The following is a 27,332-nucleotide window of genomic DNA, read 5'->3' as shown; positions in this document are numbered from 1 at the left end:
GACGGTGGATAGGCAATGGCAAACATTTAAAGATCACATGGATGAACTTCAATAATTGTACATCCCTGTCTGGAGTAAAAATAAAACGAGGAAGGTGACTCAACCGTGGCTAACAAGGGAAATTAAGGATAGTGTTAAAGTCAAGGAAGAGGCATATAAATTGGTCAGAAAAAGCAGCAAACCTGAGGACTGGGAGAATTTTGTAATACAGCAGAGGAGGACAAAGGGTTTAATTAGGAGGGGGGAAATAGAATTGGAGAGGAAGCTTGCTGGCAACATAAAAACTGACTGCAAAAGTTTCTGTAGATGTGTGAAGAGAAAAAGATTAGTGAAAACAAACGTAGGTTCCTTGCAGTCAGATTCAGGTGAATTTATAATGGGGAACAAAGAAATGGCGGACCAGTTAAACAAATAGTTTGGTTCTGTCTTCACGAAGGAAGACACGAATAACCTTCCGGATATACGAGGGGACCGAGGGTTTAGTGAGGAGGAGGAACTGAAGGATATCCTTATTAGGCAGGAAATTGTGTTAGGGAAATTGATGGGATTGAAGGCCGATAAATCCCCGGGGCCTGATAGTCTGCATCCTAGAGTACTTAAGGAAGTGGCCCTAGAAATAGTGGATGCATTGGTGATCATTTTCCAACAGTCTATCGATTCTGGATCGGTTCCTATGGACTGGAGAGTAGCTAATGTAACACCTCTTTTTAGGAAAGCAGGGAGAGAGAAAACAGGTAATTATAGACTGGTTAGCCTGACATCAGTAGTGGGGACAATGCTGGAATCAATTATTAAAGATGAAATAGCAGCACATTTGGAAAGCTGTGACAAGATCGGTCCAAGTCAGCATGGATTTATGAAAGGGAAATCCTGCTTGACAAATCTTCTAGAATTTTTTTGAGGATGTAACTAGTAGAGTGGAGAAGGGAGAACCAGTGGATGTGGTGTATTTGGACTTTCAAAAAGGCTTTTGATAAGGTCCCACACAAGAGATTGGTGTGCAAAATTAAAGCACATGGTATTGGGGGTAATGTACGGACGTGGATAGAGAACAGATTCTGCTTCCTGTCTGCCAGAGTCGGGATAAACGGGTTCTTTTCAGAATGGCAGGCAGTGACTAGTGGGGTGCCGCAGGGCTCAGTGCTGGGAACCCAGCTATTTACAATATACATTAATGATTTGGATGAGGGAATCGAGTGTAATATCTCCAAGTTTGCAGATGACACTAAGCTGGGTGGCGGTGTGAGCTGTGAGGAGGACGCTAAAAGGCTGCAGGGTGACTTGGACAGGGCAGGTGAGTGGGCAAACGCGTGGCAGATGCAGTATAATGTGGATAGATGTGAGGTTATCCACTTTGGTGGCAAAAACACGAAGGCAGATTATCTGAATGGCAGATTAGGAAAAAGGGAGCTGCAACGACACTGGGGTCTCATGGTACATCAGTCATTGAAAGTTGGCATGCAGGTACAACAGGCGGTGAAGGCGGCAAATGGCATGTTGGCCTTCATAGCTAGGGGATTTGAGTATAGGAGCAGGGAGGTCTTACTGCAGTTGTACAGGGCCTTGGTGAGGCCTCACCTGGAATAGTGTGTTCAGTTTTGGTCTCCTAATCTGAGGAAGGACGTTCTTGCTATTGAGGGAGTGCAGCGAAGGTTCACCAGATGGATCGACTGGATGGATCGACTAGGCCTGTATTCATTGGAGTTTAGAAGGATGAGAGGGGAAACTCAGAAATATAAAATTCTGATGGGATTGGACAGGTTAGATGCAGTTAGAATGTTCCCGATATTGGGGAAGTCCAGGACCAGGGGACATAGTCTAAGGATAAGAGGTAAGCCATTTAGGACTGAGATGAGAAGAAACTTTTTCACTCAGAGTTGTTAACCTGTGGAATTCTCTACCGCAGAGAGTTGTTGATGCCAGTTCACTGGATATATTCAAGAGGGAGTTAGATCTAGCCCTTATGGCTAAAGGGATCAAGGGGTATGGAGAGAAAGCAGGAAAGGGGTACTGAGGTGAATGATCAGCCATGATCTTATTGAATGGTAGTGCAAGCTTAAAGGGCCGAATGGCCTACTCCTGCACCTATTGTCTATGTTTCTATGTTTTCTATGTAACTAGGCTAGTGAGACATGATTTTACACTTTACAAATCCATGTTGGCTCTCTCTGATCAGTTGATACTTGTCCAAGAGCTCAGTCACTCTGTCCCTAATAACAAATTCTTGTAACTTCCTCACAGCAGACATTGCCTAGGTTTAACTCTGGACGGGCTTCACTTCAAAGTTGGGAATCAATATCTTCACTGATAAAAGTAACGGCTAGAGTTAAGGAATAAAAAGGAACTGTTATACTATTAGGTTTTGTATATTATGTTGACAAAATGTGGCATGGAAATAGAGGAAGAGATAAGACAACAAATTAGAGTGGGGAGAAAAAGCAGTAACAGAGCCATAACAACAGGTGCTATGAAATCATCAAAATTAAATGGAGCAAAAAGTAACAAGTGGAAAAGGAGGAATTTCTACAATGTCCCTAGAATTGCTTTCTGGATTAATAGGTGTTTTAAGTCCAATAATGAAAGAGATAGTGCTAGATATATTTCTAGGAAATTAAAATGGGGCAAGTAGTTATTACAAGGGTCAGAACATCTGGGAAACAATGACCATAACATAGTTACAAGTCATAAAAACAAGTCAATAATAAAAAGGTACTTAACTGGGTTGAAAAAAAAAACAATTTCAACGAGATAGCAAGGGAACTAACCCAGATAAATGTGAAAGAACATTTGGCAGATAAGACAGTAAACAAACAATGGAGAACACTCAGGCATTTAGGATACAAAATTTGTACACCAAAAATAGGAAGTATGGTTATCTGTAACAAGGATTGTAAGAAACTTCAGGAGAAATGCAAGGGGATACATTTTGGGAGAATAGGACATCATCATCATCATCATCATAGGAAGTCCCTCGAAGCGAGGATGACTTGCTTCCACGCCAAAAAGGGATGAGTTCACAGGTGTTTCAATATTCCTGATCCCGAACTGCATCTTGAAGATGCCTGTGTGTGGATTTTTTTAACGTGTGGTGGCCGTTGCACACCAGCCACCACACGGGCTTGACAGAGCTTGGTCTTGTTCCAGTAGCAAGGATTACTCAAGACAAATGGAGACCTGCTCTGCTGCACGGACCTAGCGCGCACACATACATATCGCAGTGTGGGCTGGCCCGTGCTGCCCCTGGGCCCTCACCTCTTCCGAGTCCCAAACTCTCGCCTTTCCTGGGCCCCGGTCACTTCCATTTATAAACTCTTGCCGCTCCTTCATCCCTCCTGTTGTGCCTGCCCGCACTGCGATCAGCAACCTGGTTTCGCAGCCATCGCCCTCCTGCAGCAGCACGTGCTGCTCCCTGCAGTGGTATGCCACCACACGTTGCTCCATGTCATGGTCCCGGCCTGCTGATGGTCTTGCAGGCTGGGACCGCGACGATTTCCGGGCCATTACACACTAAACAAAACCCTTGTTTTAAAAAAACAGCAGAGAAACACACCCAATGTTTTTTTTAAAAAGTGAGGACCAGTTGAAGAAGCTGTTTTTTTTTTTAAATATAGAAAGCTCGACTTATGAACACAAAGAGATACTGGCATTGTTAAACCTGTAGCAAGGTTAGAGTATTGCATCCAGTTTTGATCACTCTTAATTTAGCAAGAATATGGAAATATCAGAAAGAATTAAGAAATCAGTTCAGACCTGGGGTCTAAAACCAATAAACTCTCCTGCACAAAAAACAAGCAGGCATTGACCTCAGGGTGAAGGAGATAAAGGGAAGGTGGTAAAGTTGTAAAGCTGCAGGATAATAAAGCCAAATTCAAAGGAATCACCCTGGGTAAGAGATAGTGCAAACACTGAATACCAATTAACAGAGATCCAGCAATTGTTAATGACCGAACAGAAGGTCAAGTGTAGGAATAGCAGAATGAAGGCCAACGGACAGACGGGAGTTACCGTAACAGGACCAGTTGTCGGAAACAGCGGGGGTGGGGATGAAAAGACTTAAATTGCTCAAGATAAGGTTTACACACGGTAACCAAGACTCCGACTTGGTAATAACTCTTGGAGGTAAGAGACAGGTTGCGATAACAGCGAATGTCTTTGTACTTCGTGTATAAACAAACAGGTAATTAATAGTAACAGACACGTGGTTAAATGGGAGAAGAAAGGGTATAAAGATAGACAGGTTCGAACAGTCCAGAGTGAGAACCTAGGAACCACACTCAGATGACGTAGTTACCAGGTGAAAGACCCTTGAAGGAACAGTGTCAGGACCGGACTGATCACCCAGGGACGTGTTGGGTAACTATATTAGAGTATAAGTAGTGAGTCTTGTACTTCTTCTGTATTAAATGAACATTAACGGTACTGCCATTGTCTAGTATGTAATTTAATATTTAACTCAAGAACCGTCGCAGGCAACTACTAGTCACATGACTAGCGAAATTGCCATTTGTGCAACAGAGAATGTCATGACCATGGAGATTTACTAAGATGATACCACGGACAAGGAGATTTAGTTACGAAAGACTAGAGAAAATGGGCTTCTTTCTACTAATGATAGTTAAAAGCAGATAGGTATTCAATATTATAAATAGTAAATAGGAGGAAAATTATTTCCATTGGTCAGTGAGTTTGCAACTAGAGGGCATAAATCATCATTTGTTTGCACTTAAGTCTCCCAAGTCCCCATATTTCTACTCATAACTGCCACTTAGGCCCAGCTCTCAAATCAGACATTGAACAGAGCAAAATAAATAGCTAATTAGTAGGTGACCAATAGTTGCTACTTAGTGCTGCCACTGGTTTCACCTAATACCAATCTTCTCATTCCCATTAATACTGCTCATTAATCCCCATGGCATTCACACCTACTTACTAATAGGGTTTCTGCAATGCCATTTAATTAAGAAACAGAATCAATGGGGTTTCATGATCTCCACACATTTCACACTTGTAGGTGTAAAGTACATAGACATTGAAGAGCTGCAATTGATAAAGTAGACAATGGTTCCAAGAGAATTAGAATGGGTAAAGGCCGTAGGGGAAAGTGTGTCAGGAGGAAAAAGTCCATAGTGAATGCTAAATTTTGCAAAATCAGAGCTAGAAGAGATGTGTATGGGGAGGGGGAGGGGGAGGGAGGGAGACATGTACAACAAGCCAGTGAATGGATTTGCCAAGAAGATAATTTAACAGATCCATAAAAGTGGATATAATGCCACAGAACACTATCAAGAAATTAATTCAGGAGGGATAGGAACTACATCTGTCCATGTTCTCATCCACATCCGCATATTATATACAAAATAAAATACATACGGATTCACTTCCTGTCCCTCACACTTCATAAGAACATAATAGGAGGAGTAGGCCATACGGCCCCTTGAGCCTACTCCGCCATTCAATAAGATCATGGCTGATCTGATCATGGACTCAGCTCCACTTCACTGCTCGCTCCCCATATCGTTTAAGAAACTGTCTATTTCGGTCTTAAATTTATTCCATGTCCCAGCTTCCACAGTTCTCTGAGGCAGCAAATTCCACATAAGAAATTTCTCCTCATCTCGGTTTTAAATGCGTGGTCCCCTTATTCTAAGATCATGCCCTCTAGCTCTAGTTTCCCCCATCAGTGGAAATATCCTCTCTGCATCCACCTTGTCAAGCCCCCTCATAATCTTATACATTTCAATATCACCTCTCATTCTTCTGAATTCCAAATGAGTAGAGGCCCAACCTATTCAACCTTTCCTCATAAATCAACCCCCTCATCCCCAGAATCAACCTAGTGAACCTTCTCTGAACTGCCTCCAAAGCAAGTACATCTTTTTGTAAATATGGAAACCAAAACTGCACGCAGTATTCCAGGTGTGGCCTCACCATATCTTATATAGCTGTAGCAAGACTTCCCTGCTTTTATACCTCATCCCCTTTGCAATAAAGGCCAAGATACCATTGACCTTCCTGATCATTTGCTGTACCTGCATCCTATCCCTTTGTGTTTCATGCACAAGTACCCCCAGGTCCAGCTGTACTGCAGCATTCTGCAATCTTTCTCCATTTAAATAATAACTTGCTCTTTGATTTTTTTTTTGCCAAAGTGCATGACCTCACACTTCCCAACATTATACTCCATCGACCAAATTTTTGCCCACTCACTTAGCCTGTCTGTCCTTTTGCAGATTTTGTGTGTCCTCACACATTGCTTTTCCTCCCATCTTTGTATCGTCAGCAAACTTGGCCACGTTACACTCAGTCCCCTCTTCCAAGTTGTTTATATAGATTGTAAATAGTTGGGGTCCCAGCACTGATCCCTGCAGCACCCCACTAGTTACTGGTTGCCAACCAGAGAATGAACCATTTATCCCTGCTCTCTGCCACACACTGTCTAGGGTTGCCAACTCTGGTTGGAGGCATTCCGGGGAGGTTTGATCATTTGACTATCTGGCCAAATGGCAACCGATCACATGATGACCATGTAAAGATTGTGGAGTGGAGTATTTTTGCTTGTGGTTTCGTGCCAGCAGCTGTTGTGTAAGAAGTTCTGAGAAACAGGAGGCCACGCATGAGCAGGCAAAACGAAATCGAAGGCAGGGAAATCAGAGTTGACAGGAACTTGGATTTCAACAGTAACTCACTGAAATTACGGCAATAATGAATAGTAATACAGGTCGATTGTGCCGAATCTGGCAACCTCAGGACCGAGGCCGAGCCGGTTTTCGTGTTTTTCTGGACTTCGGAACATGTTTGATGTCCTTGATGTCCGAAATCTGGAAACGCCAGAGCCCAGGTTTGGGTATTTCTGGATTTCGGAACATCAGAGGGGTTTTTTTTTGGGGGGGGGGGGGGGGGGGTGCGCTCGCCGAGAAGCTGTTCGGGTTGCCGGCCCCATTGGAGGTGGTCGCCGGGTGGGGCCCCACTGCCGGAGGAGCTGGTCGGGCGGACCGGCGAGGAGGCCCCAAGGCAAGGACAACGGCGGCGTGGTGAAGCCAGAGGTCGGGCAGCGGTGAGGTGAGGGGCAGTGAGGCGAGGGGCAGTGAGGTGAGGCCTGATAATCGGGCAGCGGCTGCGGTGAGGCGAGGCCAGAGATTGGGCAGCGGCGGCGGGTAGGCGCGGAGTCCCGAGGTTGGGCAGCGGCGCGAGGCCAGAGGTTGGGCGGCGACAGGACCGAGGTTGGCAGGTCCAGATTCCAGAACATCTTACGGACACCGGACAACGCTACCACCAAAATCGGTCTGGAGTCTGGATCTCCGGATCTTGGATGCTCAACCTGTACTCAGATTCCACTCATAACCAACAGTAATACAATAAATGACTGTCTATAAGTAACTGGTAGAAATAGGTTGAACAACCCAATATCAACCTGTAACTCGTAGCAATCATATAATATGCAGATAGTCATCCTGTATCCACCCTTGCCTCAGCTCATCCGCTGCTGAAACCCTCATCCATGCGTTTGTGTTACCTCTAGACTTGACTATTCCAAAGCACTCCTGGCTGGCCTCCCACTTTCTGCCCTACATAAATTTGAGCTTGTCAAAAAATGCTGTTGCCAGTATTATAACTTGCACCAAGTCCCGTTCACCCATCACTTCTGTGCTCGCTTACCTACATTGGCTCCCGGTTAAGCAACGCCTGGATTTCAAAATTCTCATCCTGGTTTTCAAATCCCTCCATGGCCTCGCCCCCTTTTGAAGAAAAAATTCTGTTCCAAAGTAGAACTGTTCTACCCGACTAGAACTGCAGAAAAAAAAAAGTGGAGAATTGCGATTTCTAAGATAGTCCGTTCTCCACCAGTTGCTCCTAAAAATCAGGCGCAAATCATGTGGAAACTTGGGACCACTATGTTGCTGCTGCTCCTGGCTCTGCAGCTGCATCACCTCATTTAGCCCAATCTTGTGCTAAATCCAGTTGTCAGGGCTATGCACACTTTATATTGTATTTATTGACAGTCATTCCTATCCCCACTTCTCGTTCATGGTAACCCAGCCTCTAGGACATTCTCCTCTCCCAGTCAGTGTTGTTCAACCCTGCTCCCAGTCATTGGTACGAAGGCTGACCCTCTTTTCTCCCCGCAAGTGCTGCCAGACCCCAGAATACCCATTCCAGGTTTGCCAAAATTACTCCTTTTACAAAAATATGATTAAACCTATCTATACAATAGCATTTTCTAGGTTTAAATTGTCCATAAAATGTTTTCCATCAGGAGGTCTCTGCTTATGTAAGAAGCCAAAGGCATCACCATTAACTAAACAGACCTACACAGGCAGGCTACAGCTCTCAAAATGGACCCATGTATACAACTTCTAGAAACCTATGATTGATGGCAAGACAGGGCCATCCAGAATGTGTGCCAGGTCTTGCTTTTCTCAAGTGTGGGCCTCCAATGGAAAATTAGAGAACAAAAACACACAGAAACCATTTTTAGAACAGTGAAAGTGAGTCTTTGAAAAAGAAACATTACAAGATTAATGTTTGATCTCAACTTTATAGAGATAAATCTTCCTGAAAAGTGCTATTTTATTCAAGGTGTTATTTACAGCACATTACATATATAACAAATAAAACTAATTGCAAATTTCAAAGTGAAACCTTTATATTTTGTAATGTATTCTGAACAGTTGCAGTATCTGCCTTTTTGTTGTTCAGAACTGATGGGGCTGGAAATTCCACAACCTTGCACCGGGTTTTTAAGGCAGTATTTCGCCTTTTTTGGGCGGGAAATTCCCTGAAGTCTTGCGCCAGCGGTTTTGAAATACTGCTGGGGAGCGGACCGCCGGCATGCAAGACTAGAAAAAGCGCTTTTGCCCGATATTTGGCTCAGCAGTGACCTGTAGATGAGAGAGAAAAAAAAACGCAGAGGAAAAACCTGTCGGAACAGCCCGTGGAATGGCGATAGTTATGAAACCCTACAAAAAGGCAAGTTCAAGTTTTTATTTTTAAATTCGTTTGCAGCGAGTAGCTAGAAAAAGGGTCGTGAGAATGTTTTGTAATTTACTTTTTGGAGAAAAAAAAAAAAAGTGTTTTCCCCCATCCTTAGGCCCAACTCGCTGCGGTATCGGCCTCTGAGAAAAGTTGCTGAAAATTTGCAGTTTGCGCCACGAGTCTTCGCGCAACGCCGATTTTTCCCACCAGGTGTACTTTCTTCCCTCCAAATGTTCAACTTGAAATCATAGCGGAGTTATAGTGTTTTTTTTAACCTAAAACCGAATAAAATGTTTTAAAAAAAAATTCTGCTTAAATAAACCAAGTACTGTTGCAGGAATATTTGGTCAAGGAAAATACCAATTAACAAGGATTTTTTTTATTTATATAAAGTGTAATTAACAATGCTGTTGTATCAGACAGATGTTGTCATCGTCATCCTGCTGAACATCTACATATGTAGACAGGATCAGGCTCCGACGACGAAATAGCCTGCCATCAGGGTTCACAAATGAATAATAGCCCCTTTAGTGAGGTGCTGGAAGAAAACTGGGACCCACGGAACCATACCCCAACTAAAATCAAGTCTCGAGGCCTAGGCTGTGAGCTAGGCTGGCACTCCAGTGCAATACAGAAGGAGGAGTGTTTCACTGTTGAAGGTGCTTTCTTTCAAATGAAGCACTATATCAAGGCCTTGCAAACTGAAGACCAGTTTAGGTGGACATGAAAGTACCTCATACCACCATTTTAAAAGTAGGGAGTCCTACTGGTATCCTTGCTTACACTTTCCTTAAACATTATTTTTGGGAAATATTATGAGGTGCTATGTAAATTATATTTCTTCTAGGTAAAGAAAAAAAGAAACCCATTGCCCTTGTTATAATGGTTCAAAGCAGCAGCAAATAAGTTTATTTTATCTTCTTGATGTCCAAGCCTTTTTACAAAAATAATTTTTTGCTCAAATACCACCAAAGACACAGTTGAAATCAGACATTTTCAGTCAGAAGCATAGAAAAATCAAAATTATTTCCCCAATAAAAAAAAATTAAGAACCACCTGTCCAGCATACTGAACTAGTTAGAAGATTGAAGATTGCATTTTAATTAATAGTCTATGTATCTGAGCTTAAGCAATCAGCCTCAGTTAAGTAGGTAAGATGTTGTTCCCAACCTAAAAATATTCTCTGACATATTTGCAAACTTAACATAATCCATTAGAAACAGACACTCACATTGAGACAACTTCCAACTTATTCGATTTGTGTAAAAAGATTAAATGCAAATGAGACACAAGTATGCAATACAGAAGTTGAGGACTTCTCCCCCAAAATGAAAAAGGCCACTGGAAACAATTTCCCCATCCACTCTTCTGTTCCTCTCGTGAAAGCAACGACTTTTGCGAGGGCATAGTTCCACCAGCCCTCATTCAAATGGCCATTCTTCACTTTTGGACCTAAATAGTGGGAGCCAGCACGTTTTACCAATTGAGCGGTCTGTCCTCACCCAATTGCACACACGTGAAACCTCGTGTTCACTGAATAATACTTAAGACTAGAAACTCTAGCTCTTCTTCACTCCCTCCCAAAGCATAGGTGCAGAAGCCAATTTGACCACAACTGAGAACAATTAGCATAGCACAGATCAGATGAGGGAACAAACCAGAGTCCTTCCTCGTTTGCATTTAAAAAAATTGTAATCACTGGCAGGGCCACATTTATTTCCCATCCACAATTAACATAAGGTGGTGGGCCTTCAATTGTTGCATTAGACTAGTATTCCATTGCAATACTAAAGGAGCACTTCACTGCTGAAGGTGCCGTTTTTCAAATGAAACATCAAACCAAAGCCTTGCAAACTGAGGACCAGTTTAGGTGAACATTAAAGTGTCTATAGCACCAGTGTAGTGTAGGTGATGCTGCTCCCATGATGGTTTTAGGTAGGGAATTCCAGGACACTGACCAAATAACAATGAAAGAACAATGATAAATGTTCAAGTCAGGATACTATGCAACTTGGAGGCGATTTGTTTCTATGACATTGCTTATCTTGTCCTTTTTCATGTTAGAGGTCTTAAGTCAGGAGGTGCTGTGAAGTAAGTTTGGCAAGTTGCTGCAATGTGCTGTACATAGTTAGCGCTTCAATCCACTCCACTGATGGTGAAGGGGCTCACTACACAAGAACATAAGTAGGAGCAGGAGACGGCCGCCTGGCCCCTCGAGCCTGCTCCACCATTTAATATCATGGCTGATCTGATCATGGACTCCACTCCACTTCCCTGCCCGCTCCCCATAACCCTTTATCCCCTTACCACTCAAAAATCTGTCTAACTCCACCTTGAATATATTCAATGACCCAGCCTCCACAGCTCTCTGGGGCAGAGAATTCCAGAGATTTTACAAACCTCAGAAGAAATTCCTCCTCATCTCAGTTTTAAATGGGCAGCCCCTTATTCTGAGACTATGTCCCCTAGTTTTAGTGTCCCCTATGAGTGGAAATATCCCCTCTGCATCCACCTTGTCGAGCCCCCTCATTATTTTATATGTTTTGATGAGATCCCCTCATTTTTCTGAACTCCAATGTGTATAGGCCCAACCTATCTTCATAAGTCAACCCTCTCATCTCCGGAATCAACCTAGTCAACCTTCTCTGAACAGCCTCCAATGCAAGTACACCCTTCCTTAAATAGAGACCAAAACTGTACGCAGTACTCCAGGTCTGCCCTCGCCAATACCCTGTACAGTTGTAGCAGGACTTCTCTGCTTTTATACTCTATTCCCCCTTGCAATAAAGGCCAACATACCATTTGCCTTCCTGATTACTTGCTTTACCTGCATACTAACATTTTATGTTTCATGCACAAGGAACCCCAGGTCTCTCTGTACTGCAGCACTTTGCAATTTTTCTCCATTTATATTATAATTTGCTTTTCTATTATTTCTGCCAAAGTGGATAACTTCACATTTTCCCACATTTTACTCCATCTGCCAAATGTTTGCCCACTCACTCACTTAGCCTGTCTAGATCCCTTTGCAGATTTTGTGTCCCCTCCTCACAATTTGCTTTCCTACCCACTTTGTATCAGCAAATTTGGCTACATTACACTTGGTCCCTTCAGCCAAGTCATTAATATAGATTGTAAATAGTTGGAGGACGCAGCACCGATCCCTGCGGCACCCCTCTAGTCACTGTTTGCCAACTGGAAAATGATCCATTTATCCCGACTGTTTTCTGTCCCTTAGCCAATCCTCTATCCATACTAATATATTACCCCCAATCCCGTGAACGTTTACCTTGTGCAGTAACCTTTTATTGAATTGAGAGATAGGGGCGCCGATCAACTGGACTGCTCTGTCCTGGATGGTGTTGAGCTTCGAGTATCGCTGTGACTGCACCTGTCCAGGTGAGTGGCGAATCACGCATCACTTTCATGACTCAGCTATATAGATTGCGGAGGAGATTGGAGGAACAGGAGGTGAAACACTCTTTGAAGAGTTCCAAAGACTCTGCCCGTTCTTATAGCCAGTGTTGACGTCGTTGGTCCACTTAAGTTCCTGGTCAAAGGTGACCCAAGGATGTTGATGGGTGATTCTGCAATGGTGGCTCACCGAAGGTCAAGAGCTGATGAACGTGTCATTTCTTATTTTAAATAATCATTGCCTGGTGTTTATGTGGCACAACACTTATGCAGAAGAAATACTAACCATCACTTGTCAGCTCAAGTCTGGATGTTGTCCAGGTCCTCCTTTAGGCTGGCAAGGACTGCTTCATTTTTAAGAGTTGTGGTGAATACAGCTGAACACTATACAATCAAACAGCCCAACTCCTGTCCTATGTTAGGGAGGTGGTCATTGATGAAGCAGCTAAAAATGGTTGGGCCCAGGACGTTGCCTTAAGGAACTCCATTAGTGATCTCCTGGGACTGCGAATGATTTGCCTCCAACAATCATGACCATCTTCCTGCATGTCGGGTACAGCACCAATCACTGGAAGGTTTTCAGATTAACCGGTTTTGAAGGATGCAGCAGCATATCTTCAGCTAGGGGCAGGAAAGCACTCACCCAGTCAATATTTGTGCCATGGAGCGTGCGCGCATGCGCAATGCTGCCGGCACTCAGACACGCTGGGCCCTAGCCCCGCCCCCTTGCCAACTGTGTAGACACAGCACGTCGATAGCTCCGCCCCCGCAGCTCAAGCTGCGCTGCACCGACTGGAATGGAGGCCTGCAGACACTTCAGAATAGCGAGGTACTTATTAGGCGCACTTAATTCTAAATAATAGGTGCAAGGCTCGGAGGTGCGCCGTTCTAATGACCAATTCAAACCTGGGCCCAATAAATGGTAGCATAAAGAAAAGTGTAGAGGAAGAGAGAGACTTTGGAGTGCATGTCCACAGATCCCTGAAGGTAGCAGGACAGGTAGGTTAAGAAAACATATGGGATACTTTCCTTTATTAGCTGAAACATAGAAAATAAGTGCAGGAGTAGGCCATTCAGCCCTTCGAGCATGCACCACCATTTAATATGATCATGGCTGATCATGCAACTTCAGTACCCCGTTCCTGCTTTCTCTCCATACCCCTTGATCCCTTTAGCCGTAAGGGCCATATCAAACTCCCTTTTGAATATTTCAAACAAACTGGCTTCAACAAATTTCTGTGGTAGAGAATTCCACAGGTTCACAATTCTAAGTGAAGAAGTTTCTCATCAGTCCAAAATGGCTTACCCCTTATCCTGTGACCCCTAGTTCTGGACTTCCCCAACATCGGGAACACTCTTCCTGCATCTAACCTGTCCAATCCCGTCAGGATTTCATATGCTTCTATGAGATCCCCTCCCATTCTTCTAAATTCCAGTGAATGCAAGCTTAGTCGATCCAGTCTTTCTTCATATGTCAGTCCTGCCATCCTGGGAATCAGTCTGGTGAACCTTCGCTGCACTCCCTCAATAGCAAGAATGTCCTTCCTCCGATTAGGAGACCAAAGCTGTACACAATATTCAAGGTGTGGCCTCATCAATGCCCTGTACAACTGCAGTAAGACCTCCCTGCTCCTATACTCAAATCCTCTCGCTACGAAGGCCAACATTCCATTTGCCTTCACCGCCTGCTGTACCTGCGTGCCAACTTTCAATGACTGATGTACCATGACACCCAGGTCTCGTTGCACACCTCCCCTTTTCCTAATCTGTCACCATTCAGATAATATTCTGCCTTCCTGTTTTTGTCACCAAAGTGGGTAACCTCACATTTATCTGCATTATACTGCATCTGCCCACTCACCTAACCTGTCCAAGTCACCCTGCAGCCTCTTAGCATCCTCCTCACAGCTCGCACTGCCACCCAGCTTAGTCTCATCTGTAAACTTGGATATATTACATTCAATTCCTTCATCTAAATCATTAATGTATATTGTAAATAGCTGGGGTCCCATCACTGAACCTTGCAGCACCCCACTAGTCACTGCCTGCCATTCTGAAAAGGACCCGTTTATTCCTACTCTTTGCTTCCTGTCTGCCAACCAGTTCTCTATCCACGTCAATACAGTACCCCCAATACCATGTGCTTTAAATTTTGCACTCTAATCTTGTGTGAGGCATAGAATATGAGCAGGGAGGTTATGCTTGAACTGTATAGAACACTAGTTAGGCCACAACTTGGGTACTGCGTTCAGTTCTGGTCACCATTACAGAAAAGATGTGATTGCACTAGAGGGTACAGAGGAGATTTACGAGGATATTACCTGGACTGAGAATTTTAGCTCGGAGGAAAGATTGAATAGGCTGGGGTTATTTTCTTAAACAGAGGAGGCTCAAAGGAGATTTAATTGAGGTGTATAAAATTATGAGGGGCCTAGATAGAGTGGATAGGAAGGACCTATTCCCCTTAGCAGAGGGGTCAATAAGCAGACGGCACAAGATTACATAGGATATACCGCAGTACTCCAAGTATGGTCTAACCAAGGTTCGATACAGGTTCAGCACGTTCCCTACTTTTCAATTCTAAACCTGTAGAAATAAACCCTAGTGGTTGGTTAAGTGACCTCCTTAATCTTCCTACCAAAATGTAATGCCTCACATTTATCTGTGTTGAAATTACTTTGCCAATTATATGCCCATTCTACAAGTTTATTAATGTCCTCCTGTAATTTGTTGCAGTTCTCCTCGGTATTGACTATTGCACTCTTTGTGCGCGCGCACGCTCCCTCCGCCAAAAAAAAATCCGCAAATTTAGAAATTGTGTTTTCGATTCCATCGTATATATAATTATATCGTTAATATAAATTGTGAACAACAGTGGGTCCCAGCATGGTGGAATACCACTACCCACCTTCTGCCACTCTGAATAGCTACCTTTTACCCCTACTCTCTGTCTTGAAGCCTTCTAGCTATCCATACTGCTACTTGTCCCCAACTCTGCTTTCTCTGACCTGGTTCATCAGGCTATTATTGGGTACATTATTGAAGGCCTTTTGAAAATCTAGATAAATTACATCGAACTGCATTACCATTGTCTACTCCCTGTGTTCCCACTTCAAAAAATTAAATGAAGTTGGTCAAGCCAGACTTTCCCTTTTGAAATCCATGCCGACTATTCATGATATTTTTTGTTTCTAGATGTTCTTCTACTTTCTTCTTTTAGTAGGGATTCTATTATTTTTCCTACCACTGATTTTAAGCTGACTAGCCTATAATTCCCTGGTCATGTTCTATCCCCTTTCTTAACTATAATTATTATGTTAGTAATGCCTCTGCTATATCTTCCCTAGATTCTTTTAAAATGGGTTTTATCCTCCGAGTTTGATTAGTTTATTTAATATATCCCCTCTATTTGAAATGCAGTTCTCATTATCCAATGTAATGTTCACCTGTTCTTTCTCCCTGGTAAATACCAAAGCAAAATAATTAGTTAATATTTCTGCCATCTCTCTATTGTTACCTGTGGTATTATCCTGTCTATCCCTTAATGGCCCTATTGCCATCCCAACTTTCCTTTTTTTTTTTAATTTATGTGCCTGTAAAATATTTTAATATTTTGCTTTATGTTCCTTGATAATTTAATTTCATAGTTCCTCTTTGCCTTCCTAATTTTTTTTTTTACTTCTCTCAATCTCTTCATACTCTTATCGATTTAAAGTAATTGGTACAAGGATTAGAGGGGAGTTGAGAAGTTTTTTCACCCAGAGGGTGGTGGGGGTCTCGACCTCACTGCCTGAAAGGGTGGTAGAAGCAAAAACCCTAATCATATTTAAAAAGTACAGGTATAATGTCCAAAATCCTGAATCCTTGGGACCGTGCCTGTTCCGGTTTTTGTGTTTTTGGGGATTTTAGGCAAGAAAAATTAATGGTCTGAAATCCAGAATCCTCGACCGAAACCATGCCAGATTTTGGGTTTTGCCTCAAAAAATGTCTGGTTTTCGGACAATAATTCCAGACAACTCCATCAGCTATGTGCAAAATGTCTGGTTTTTGGAGTTCCGGATTCGGGACGTTGCATCTGTACTTGGATATGCACATTAAGTGCTGTAACCACAGAGCTACGGACCAAGAGCTGGAAAATGAGATTAGGCCAGATACCTCTTTCAGCTGGCACAGACATGATGGGCTGAATGGCCTCTTTATGTGCCACAAATTTCTATGATTCTATGATTGCGAAATTCTCGCATATGATGATGATGATTTTAAGTTTCATTCTATTTTTCGACCAGCCATGTCACTTGTATTTAAGTTTATAGGCGAGGTTATGGAATGCTGCAGTAAATACTGATTCCTGCACAGAAGAAAACGCCTAGTGTGCGACTAAACTAGCAGACCAGGAAGGTTCACGCTGATTCAGCTCAGTTTCTGTGTACACTGAGGCATGGAAGTCGGTTGGAAGACATATTTTACTGACTTTCAACTTGATCAGGAAACTCAGTACTATGCCCAAGTTTGCCCAAGAGTTGCTCAGTTTTTTTTGGAGCAACTAGATTTTTTTTTGGAGTATCTTAAAAATCGCAATTCTGCCCATTTAATTTGCTCCAGTGTAAGTGAGTTAGTTAGGTTTTTTTTTTAAAGTTTAGTTTTTTTTAAAACCAAAAGGGGGCGTTACCAGCCACTTACGCCTGTTTTGGCCATTTAAGCAAGTTTAGACAGCTAAAAGTTACTCCAAACGAACTTAGGCCAGCGTATGTGGTCACTTGTGGTCGCACAGAAAAACCTTACGGTGAGTTAAGAAATCAGTGCAGGTAGCCAGAGATTTGGGGGGGGGGGGGGGGGGGGACAAAGGGGCAGTGGAGAGGGGGAGAGAACCTTGCAAAGCACTAAACAGCTTCACAACAACATTAAAGAAGCATAGGTACATTTAAAGCACCAAGCACTAAACAAAGCTCAAAAATAAGCATTCAATAATAAAAAAATACAAGGAAGTTGAGAGGACCTGCACCTAGCACCAAGACTTACAAAGCACTAAACAAAGCACAAAAAGTAATAAGCAATTAATTAATAAAAAATAGAAGGAACCCTGCACCTAAAGCACCAAGACCAAAGTAATAAGCAAATCAATAAAGTAATCTTGTCCAAACTACTCCTACAGAGTCCCTTTCAGTACCTTCAATAGCATTCTTTTGTTGGCTCCTACTTTATTCTAACCAATGGCATATAAATACTCAGCACAATGTATAGACCAACTGCAGTGCACTTACTCCATCCATTGTATGGCCTTATTAACATTGTCAGCATGATTTGTCTCAATGCTTCCCATTTGTTTCAGGCATTGGACACCTAACCTAACCCAATCTTCTACTTCTAAGCTGATTCCCTTGTGGAAAACATCAGCACACTAACCAGCTGCAGGGTTTCATAGAAACATAGAAAATAGGTGCAGGAGTAGGCCATTCAGCCCTTCTAGCCTGCACCGCCATTCAATGAGTTCATGGCTGAACATGCAACTTCAGTACCCCATTCCTGCTTTCTCACCAAACCCCTTGATCCCCCTAGTAATAGAAACATCACTGACAACCTGCTGGCGTTCTGGATCTTTCAGACTTCCTTTTACTGGTGTGGCTGGATAAGGCAGCGGGCCGCCGATGAGAGCGCCCATTCGGCCAGGGCTAGGGGCAGCATGCTTCAGGCCCCTCCCACACAGCCTGCAGAGCACACTCAGATTGTTGAGGCGAGGAGCTACTGCACACGCGCGCACACTTTAGCGCACGTGCAGAGGTCCCGGCATGGTTTTCAGTGCCGGGACCTGGCTCCGCACCCGCCCCCCCCCCCCCCGCCCCCCCGCCCACTGCTTGTGCTGCGCCACACCAAGGCCTGCAACATTCCAAGGAGCGGGGAGAATACAGAGGTAAGTTTTCGGCGCCGTTTTTCGTCGACAAAGTTGCCGCACCGTTTTAACCGGAGGGGCAAACTTGGGCCCAATGAAACTGGGAAAGAATTGTAAGTTAATCAATTTCAGCTATTACACAATCCAAAAAAGGGAAGCCTGGCACAAACACACTATATACATTCAGTCTCAACGAACTGTGTAACCATTTTACTTCTATAACCTTGAAACTTGTGATAGCAATGCAAAATGGACTGGGCAAAAAACAAATTAATATTTAGGGCTTTTTTGAAGGTACTACCACTGCAAGCTGAAACAAAGTCAGGCACTAAAACAAAGAAATTCTACTAACATTCCTTTAACCCTTTAGTGCTGGCAATTCATGGAAACAGGCAAAAGGGTCAAATCTGGGAATTGGGTGAAATGGCCTTCCCTCTACTGCTGCTTGTATGTACAACAGCATAAAAGGCTCTCACACATACCAAGAATTAACAGTATGTCATGGGGTTTCTTGTGCACTTTCAAATATTTTTAAGTTAATTGATTTCTGCTTTTCAAATCTTAAAGGTTCCTTTTTTCTCACTTCTCCATCTGGTCTCATTTTAGCCCAGATGGTAAAACCACCTGGACTTCCCCACAACTGCTTTCAAAACCACTTAATATAAGCCAACAGGAGGCACACTTTGCAGCATGGAGTCACTCTCCTTGCCAATTTCACTTCACCCCAAGGTGAAGCAGTGGCTCAACCAAGAATGAACAAAAGTCAGCCATCGAGTGTAGCTGTTTTTGGACGGCATCATGGTTGGATATTCTGTGAGTGGGATTCTAATATTCATAACATTTAAGTTACCAGGGTGTACACTCAATGTAATGACTTAGTCTGATAATTATAGTGATCAATTCTGAAAGGGCATCAAGCTTTATAATGACTCTTGCTTAAGAATTCAAGTCATCATTTATTAGCTCATGTTGAACTGTGCTCTCGAGACAATGAGAGAAAAATTACTGTACGATACAAAAGATGCTACATGTGAAAACTGGGACTTGGCAAGAAACCCAAACGGAATATAAAAAGCAAAATACTGCGGATGCTGGAATCTGAAATAAAAACACAATGCTGGAGAGATCTCAGTGGATCAGGCAGCATCTGCGGAGAGAAAAACAGAGTTATCGTTTCAGGTCGATGACCTTCATCAGAACTGATCTTAAGGAGCACTGAAAGGGGGAGGGGGAGAACAAAAGGGAAAGTCTGTGCTAGGGTGGAAGACAGGAGAGATTAGGGACACAAACAGGATGATGGGCCGAATTGAAATGGTAATGACAGAAGTTAGAAAAAGGTTAGTCTAGATAGGGCGTGAATGGTGGAATAATGACCAGCTGTCATTGGAGACAGAGAAAAAAAAACAGTTACTAAATGGGGTCGGGGGTGTGTGGAGGGGGTGCAGGGGTGGGTGATCAGCCATGATCTTGTTGAATGGCAGTGCAGGCTCGAAGGGCCGAATGGCCTACTCCTGCACCTATTTTCTATGTTTTCGATAAGATCGGGGGTGGGGGGGGGAAAGGGAGCCAAAAATGGGCAGAGGTTATGTTCTGAAATTGTTGAACATGATGTTGAGTTCAGAAGGCTGTAAAGTGCCTAAGCAAAAGATGAGGTGCATTTCCTTGAGCTTTGTTGGAACAGTGTAGGAGAGCGAGGACAGAGAAGTCAGAGTGGGAGTGGAGCGGAGAATTAAGTGACAGGAAGCTCAGGGTCACGCTTATGGACTGAACAGAGGTGCTCCGCAAAGCGGTTCTCCAATCTGCATTTGGTCTCCCCAATGTAGAGACCACCACATCATGAGCAGCGAATACAGTATATTAAAGTGAAAGTACAACACGTAAATCACTTTCACCTGAATGGAGTATTTGGGGCCCTGGATAGTGGGAAGGGAGAGCACTTTGCAGCCTTCTGGACTCAAAATTGAATTCAACAATTTCAGAACATAATCTCTGCCCATTTTTGGCTCCCTTCCCCTGCCCTCCTCCTCCCCTCCCCCCCAATCTTATGTTTTTTTCTCTGTCTCCAATGGCAGCTGGTCATTATTCCACCATTTACACCCTATCTCGACTAACCTTTTTCTAACTTTGTCATTACCATTTCAATTCGGCCCATCATCTCTTTTGTCTCTCTAATCTCTCCTGTCTTCCACCCTAGCATATAGACCTTCCCCTTTTTATTCTCCCCTTTCAGTGCTGACAAGCTAGCTGCTCAAATCCTTTAGACTTTCTGATCGGATAGATCCTCTATCATATAAACAGCTGAGTAACTGAAAATTCCTATGACTTATTTTCCAATTGTTAAAAAAAGTTTCCTTTAACCAAAATTAAAGCCAGCCTACAATTGAGAAATTCAAAAGCTATGCAATAGCCTGTTCATACAAAACAGTGCAGAGTGTCTATCTGCTAATTATAACTTGAGACTATTTGGGTAAAATTCCATAAGTTATGAGATACAAATCAGATCTGAATTTGATTCAAGTTTTTTGTTCAGTTTATTTTTTAATTATCCCCCAATGAGAACATCCATTCTAGAATCAAAGACAGAAAATTACAATTACAGAAAATAAAAACATTATATAGTGTTAAGTTTTTATATTGTGCTTCCATTATATAAAAACATCCAACACAGCCCGTATTCAGTGCAGTACTGAGGAACTGCAGTACTATTGGAGGTGCCATCTTTCGGATGAGATGATAAACCAAATCCCTGTCTGCCCTCTCAGATGGATGTAAAAGATCCCTTGGCACTATTCGAAGACGACCAGGAGAGTTCTCACGATCGAATATTTATCCCTCAACCAACACCACTAAAAGAGATCATCTCACCATTATCTCATTTTCATTCACACAACCTTGCTGTTAGCAAATTCTGCCAGGTTTGCCTTTATTACAACACTTTAAAAGTACTTTATTGATTGTGATACATTTTGGGATGTCCGGAGGATGTGAAAGGCACAGTATAAATACAAGTTCTTTCTTCCTACTGTACTACATGTATTATGCACCAGTGACAATTTGGAGCACTATTAACTCTGAAGTTAAAATCTTATGGAAAAAAAGTCCTATTTTAACATACCTTGGCTTTACTCGAAAAACACCCCTAGTGCATTTCGGTTGCAATACGATTGACAATCTTCAGACATTATCCTCCTCACTCTGCCAAAAAAAGAAAATGTAACAATATTTATCAAAATGACACACAGCCAATCCAATTCTTCACCCAGACTTCATACTTGGGTCAAACTACAGTGGTTTAATTATTGCAATAATGAATTATCCCTTTGGACCAAGCACAAAAGAACAAATTGCACAAAATTATACCACCATGGGATTTGTTAAATCAAAAAGAGGAGATACTAGGTCCCTTAGTTGGGTCAATATACTATCTTTTCAGGTCATGGAATCCACGTGTGAATAAAGTCTGGGCTGAGCATGAAAATCATTCCTAACAACTCAAAAGGGGGAGAAATTGGCCAGCCTTGCGCACGTTTTTTCGGCAATATTTCACATTTTTTGCCAGTAAAGATACTCACCTAAGTTGGTCAATTGCCGAAAAGCAGATCAACCACATGCAATGCTAAAAAAAAACACACCGCTTAAAATTGGCCAGTGAACCCGTACTGAGGGTGAAAAAAAAATGCCCGAGAAAAGCCTGGGATGAAGCTCCAGAAACAGCAGGAGGCATGAAGACCTACAAAAAAGGTATGTTGACGTTTTTATTTTTTAATTCTTTTTCAGCTAATGTATAGTGAATGTATTCTGATTTGTTATTTTTGCAATTTGTGTGCGTTTTCTCCCCTCCCAGGGCCTGTATTTTTGGCAGTGATAGGCCTCGGGCTAAAGTTGGCAAGGACCGCTGTTTCCACTGTGAATCCTCGTGCAACACCGATTTTTTACCGTGGGGGGAGGGGCATTTTTTTGCCAATTTTACCCGCTTAAAAAATGACGAAGTTTTTAGTGGTATTTAATAACGGGGAAAAACGATAGCCAAAGAATGAATTTCTAGCCCCAAGGCTCTGGGGTAAAATAAGCTTGTGTACCTAGTGGCCATTATTTCATAGAAGATCTCTCCTTGAATTCAAAATTAATTGGCACTTGAGCTATAAGCATGCCTGATGTGTAAACCAGAAATGCCACACTGGTTCAGTGGGGGATGTTGTTCAGTGCTGAGGTTAAGGCAGCGTAGTATCACAGTACTGTCAGGAGAATGCTCAATACTAATGCTGAGTGCTCCCTAGGCGAGATGCGCATCAGCACAAAAAAAAAAATGTATATAAAATAAAACCAGATTGTTTTTTCCCCCATCATTGCCATCGTAGAAAAACTAGGGATGATAAATAACGTGAATTTGGCAGCATCGACCACAATCTGGGAACAAACAAAAGCTGCATTTATACAACTTTTGAACGATAAAGGAGTCAAGGGTTATGGGGAGCGGGCAGGGAAGTGGAGTAGAGGCCAGAATCAGATCAGCCATGATCTTATTGAATGGCGGAGCAGACTCGAGGGGCCAAATGGCCTACTCCTGCTTTTTATGTTCTTATGTAACTGCATATTGACTGGCAGCTTTCAATTAATGATCAATAAATCCTATTTAAATCTTTTCACATTTAATAATAGATGTCCCATCATGTATACTTATATAATCATCATGTTTGCTATTCCAATAAGCATCACCTAAAATTTACATCTACATTAAAATTCACTGCCATTCCCTATCTGGTTCCAATTTCTTTGATTTGTGTCTCCCCAATATTTGGCACATGATCATGTAGTTTGGTATATAAACTCCAGCAGTTAGTGCTTCCACCAAGCCTTAAAGTTCTTTTAAAAAATCTCACATGTACCTTTAATAAATTGTGCAGTAAATATAACTTGGGTTTTTTAGAATGCAAATTGTAAATAATTCTGGCAGATTAATGAAGCATCTTAGTTTTTAAATTTACAGACTACATCTTACTGTCCCAGGGCTCATTAGATAAAAATTGGGAGCATTATATCTAAATAACTGAGCATGTCACATTGCAGATGTACCATTTCCTGGTTTGAATCTTTCTCCCTTATTTGAATAATTGCGATAATATAGGTTAGCCAATGGTGCACATGTACAGTACCAGTATCTTGATTTCCCATAAACATTAACCAGAGCTTTACTCCCTTCCTTGAAGATTGTATGGTCTGTCCCATCTGGCTTTGGGAGATATGGATATTCAGTTTCTTCAAAGCACACATTTTACTGATGTCTACTCATGTTCTAAAGTTCTTTGCCAAAATTAATTTTACCACAGTCGGTCAAGATTTGAGAAAAGAATCTACTTAAGATCTTTGCCAGGCCCTAGTCTTCGTATTTCAGCCCAACCTATCCCAAAAACATGATCTTTCTTCTGGTGTATTGTAAAAAGAGCTGGAACATTTCTTCGGATCATTCTTTGATGTTTACAAGCCACAACCCATAACTGTTTGTTTTCCCCACAAATCTACCGAAAGGCGTGGTACTGAAGCTCATACATGGATTGAAGATAGCCAATCAATTGCATGCCTAGGAGTTATGATCCATGAAGGAGGACTGTTTAGACACATTTTATGCATCATAAAATTAACCTGCATATGGAACTTATGGTCACTGAGGATAGATAAGAAAGACCAAAAACCTCAGTGCAGTCTCAAAGGACAGTGTCCAGGCTAAAGTTGGCATCCACAATAATCCGCTCATTTATCAATATGAAACCACTGGGACAGATGCCCCTTCAAAGACTGCCTTCTTCCACCTCCATAACATCACCTGTCTCCGCCCTGCCTCAGCTCATCGACTGCTGAAATCCTCATCCATGCTCTGGTTACCTCCAGACTCGACTATTCCAATGCTCGCTTCCACCCTCCATAAAATTGAGTTTGTCCAAAACTCTGCTAAGTGTATCCGAACTCACACCAAGTCCCCTTCACCCCTATGCTCACTGACCTACAATGGTTCCCAGTAAGTCAATGCCTCGATTTATTAATTCTCATCCTTTTGTTTAAACCCTTCATGGTCTGGTTCCACTCTATTTCTAAACTCCTCCAGCCCTACAACCCTTAATCTCTGCGCTCCTCCAATTATGCCCTCTTCTGCATCCCCGATTTTCATCTTGACCATTGACATCAATGCATTCACCTGTCTAGGCCCCAAATTCATAAGTTCCCTCTCTAAACTTCTCCTTCAAGCCACTCCTTAAAACCTACCTTTGACCAAGCTTTTACCTATCCCAATATCCTTTGAGGCTCGGTGTCAAATGTTGTTGATAACATTGCTGTGAAGCACCTTGGGACATTTTTACTACATTAAAAAGTGCTATATAAATGCAAGTGGTTGTTATTGTATCCTGCAATCAATGACTTGGGACAAAAGGGTTTCTCCTATTATAATAGAATCTTATTGCTGGAGACATTTCCCTATTCTACAATGAAATGTTAACATTGCCAGAGGGAAGGTCAAACAGTGATTGTAAATCCTGAATCTTCTTTCTAATAATCCACAGCGACAAGTCAATTAAGGAACTAGCAATTTTTAGTTACATGCATCTGCATACAAGCTTATTGCTTGTGTTTATTGCTTATTTTACTTAGGCACCGGAAGAAGTCACTTTATGCAGCAATTTTAATAAAAATTTGACCCTTAAAAAATAGAACTAGTTAATTTGACATCCTAATCCCTTTCTATTATGTGGTCTGTTATTAAGTATTGAGTGCACTAGACTCTTCACTGTTTTTCTTCAAAGTACAATAAATGTTCCAATGCAAAAGGCAGCAAATTACAATCCAATAATCAGGTTTCCACTTTGGTGCAAAATACTGATCAGAGCTCCGTAGAATTTGTAATCAGCAGCTTGTATTTTTTGTTAAAAATAATTTGAACGAATGTCCTGCTCCATTCCGAACTACAATGTTTTTGGTGATGAAACAGCATTTTAGATTAAAAATTTCTACATCAAAGGCTAACCTTCTGCTTGCCAGTTGAAAGGAAAGCTTTGCAAGTGGCTAGATTGAAAAGGTATTATAACCTAGTTGTGTACAAACTCACCAATGAAGCTCTGCCATAATAAACAGCCCATTATAGAAAATCCCAAAGCTCCATTAGGCAATAATGCATTTTCTTCAGTGCTCAATTTGAATATTAAAAATAAAATGTATGATTGCTGCAGTCCTATTTTCATTACAGCATTAAAACATCTTGAACACAACGACACAATCTCTTTAACCTGTTCAGTCAGGCCGACTTGTTAATTGAACCATAGGATAATTATGGATCAATGTACTTATCACCATCTAATGCAGATCTCCTTTAGCGCTCATTAAGGCGAGTCAGTGGTTACGCCTTTGCAAGAGATTGTAAGGCTATTTAAGTGAGGGAGGGATATATATCTCCACTTTTAGCAGGCTCATATGAGATCTTCCCTGAGACAAGTGTCTTTTTGATTGGTTCCTGAAAGTAGATATTTTCTTTATCCATTACAGGTATATTTTCTTTACTCATTACAGGTAGCTAAATGTATGAAATTCGGTATATAATAGGGTGGTCATTTCTTGTCTGTTGGGATATGCCTTTTACAGCAATCGCCAAAAAAACCCTAAAAAGATTAAACTAAATTGCACCTTTCTTCAACAAATCTCTGCAACAGTTATTAATGTTCCTAAAACATAGACTTAAAATATGCTATTTTATTCAGTACTTCCCTCCAAACTTGAATAATTCCATAACTTCCTACTGGGTATACAAACAACATTTTCGTGCTCAGTGTAAACATAAATTAAAAAGGGAGGTGTTGTAACTATTTAGAATACATAAAATGTTGCTCTAACCACTTAGCATTACAAAACCCAACAGACTGCTTAATCCCCATTTGCCAGCTTTAACCTCAGTTAGCTCGAGGTTAGACTCCCGGCCGTATTTGACTAGTATAGGACATATTTTGCTTTCAAAGTTACCTCAGAAAAAGCTGCAATTCATGCTTTTATTTTTGATGCTGTGCATAAAAAAGTCAAAATTATCTAACTAGGTCTAATAAGCATTTTCTTGGGAGAGGGGTTATTTGCAATATATTTTTCATGATAGCGAACAGGAGGCAGGAGTTATATCGAACAAATATTGTCATGTTCTGCAACTGCTCAGTCATCCTATCAAATATTTCCAATTGTTAGAATCAGAATGGTTGCAGCACAGGAGGCCATTCGGCCCATCGGGTCAGCTCTCTGCAAGAGCACTTCAGCTAATCCCACTCTGTGCCCTTTCCCCGTAGCACTGCAAATTGTTTTCCTTCAGGTACTTATCCAATTCCCTTTTTAAAGCCACGATTTAATCTGCCTCCACTACCCTCTCAGGCAGTGCATTCCAGGTCCTAACCACTCGCTGCATAAAAATGTTTTTCCTCAGGTCGCCTTCGGTTCTTCTGCCAATCTCCTTAAATCTGTGCCCTTTGGTTCTCGACCCTTCCGCCAATGGGAATAGTTTCTCTCTACCTACTGTCTAGACCCCTCATGATTTTGAACACCATCAAATCTCCTTTCAACCTTCTCTGCTCCAAGGAGCACAGCCCCAGCTTCGCCGTCTATCCACATAACGGACGTCCCTCATCCCTAAAACTATTCTTGTAAATCTTTTCTACACCCTCTCCAAGGTTTTCACAGCCTTCCAAATGTGCAGTACTCCAGTTGAGGCCGACTCTGTTTTAAAGGTTCACCATAACTTCCTTGCTTTTGTACTCTATGCCCCTATTTATGAAGCCCTCGATACCGTGTGCTTTTTTAACCGCTTTCTCAACCTGCCTTACCACCTTCAATGATTTGTGCACATACACCACCAGGTCTCTGTTCATGCATCCCATTTAGAATTGTACCCTTTGGTTTACATTGCCTCTCCTTGTTCTTCCTACCAAAATGTATTACTTCGCACTTTTCTGCGTTAAATTTAATCTGCTGTGTCCGCCCATTCCACCAACTTGCCTATGTCCTCTTGAAGTCTATCACTATTCGCTATACTTCCAAA

The 27,332-nt window shown here is 42.1% G+C and overlaps 1 protein-coding gene across 8 annotated transcripts in view; it reads right to left on the bottom strand.

The window, feature by feature from the left end:
• Positions 1-27,332, bottom strand: part of ncoa2 (nuclear receptor coactivator 2) — a 418,174-nt gene that overhangs the window by 254,626 nt on the left and 136,216 nt on the right. For 7 of the 8 annotated variants that reach the window (XM_070891258.1, XM_070891269.1, XM_070891263.1 and 4 more), the window contains exon 2: positions 21,390-21,469. The exons of the other annotated variant lie outside the window; for it this stretch is intronic. The gene's annotated coding sequence lies outside the window, so the exon portion shown is untranslated. The remainder of the gene's footprint in view (positions 1-21,389; positions 21,470-27,332) is intronic. 8 annotated transcript variants of the gene reach the window in all.

The sequence above is a fragment of the Pristiophorus japonicus genome, chromosome 1 (assembly GCF_044704955.1).
Source record: "Pristiophorus japonicus isolate sPriJap1 chromosome 1, sPriJap1.hap1, whole genome shotgun sequence".
Taxonomy (NCBI): Eukaryota; Metazoa; Chordata; class Chondrichthyes; family Pristiophoridae; genus Pristiophorus; species Pristiophorus japonicus.
The sequence above is the reverse complement of the archived record's forward strand: the minus strand, read 5'-3'. Positions and strand labels throughout refer to the sequence as shown.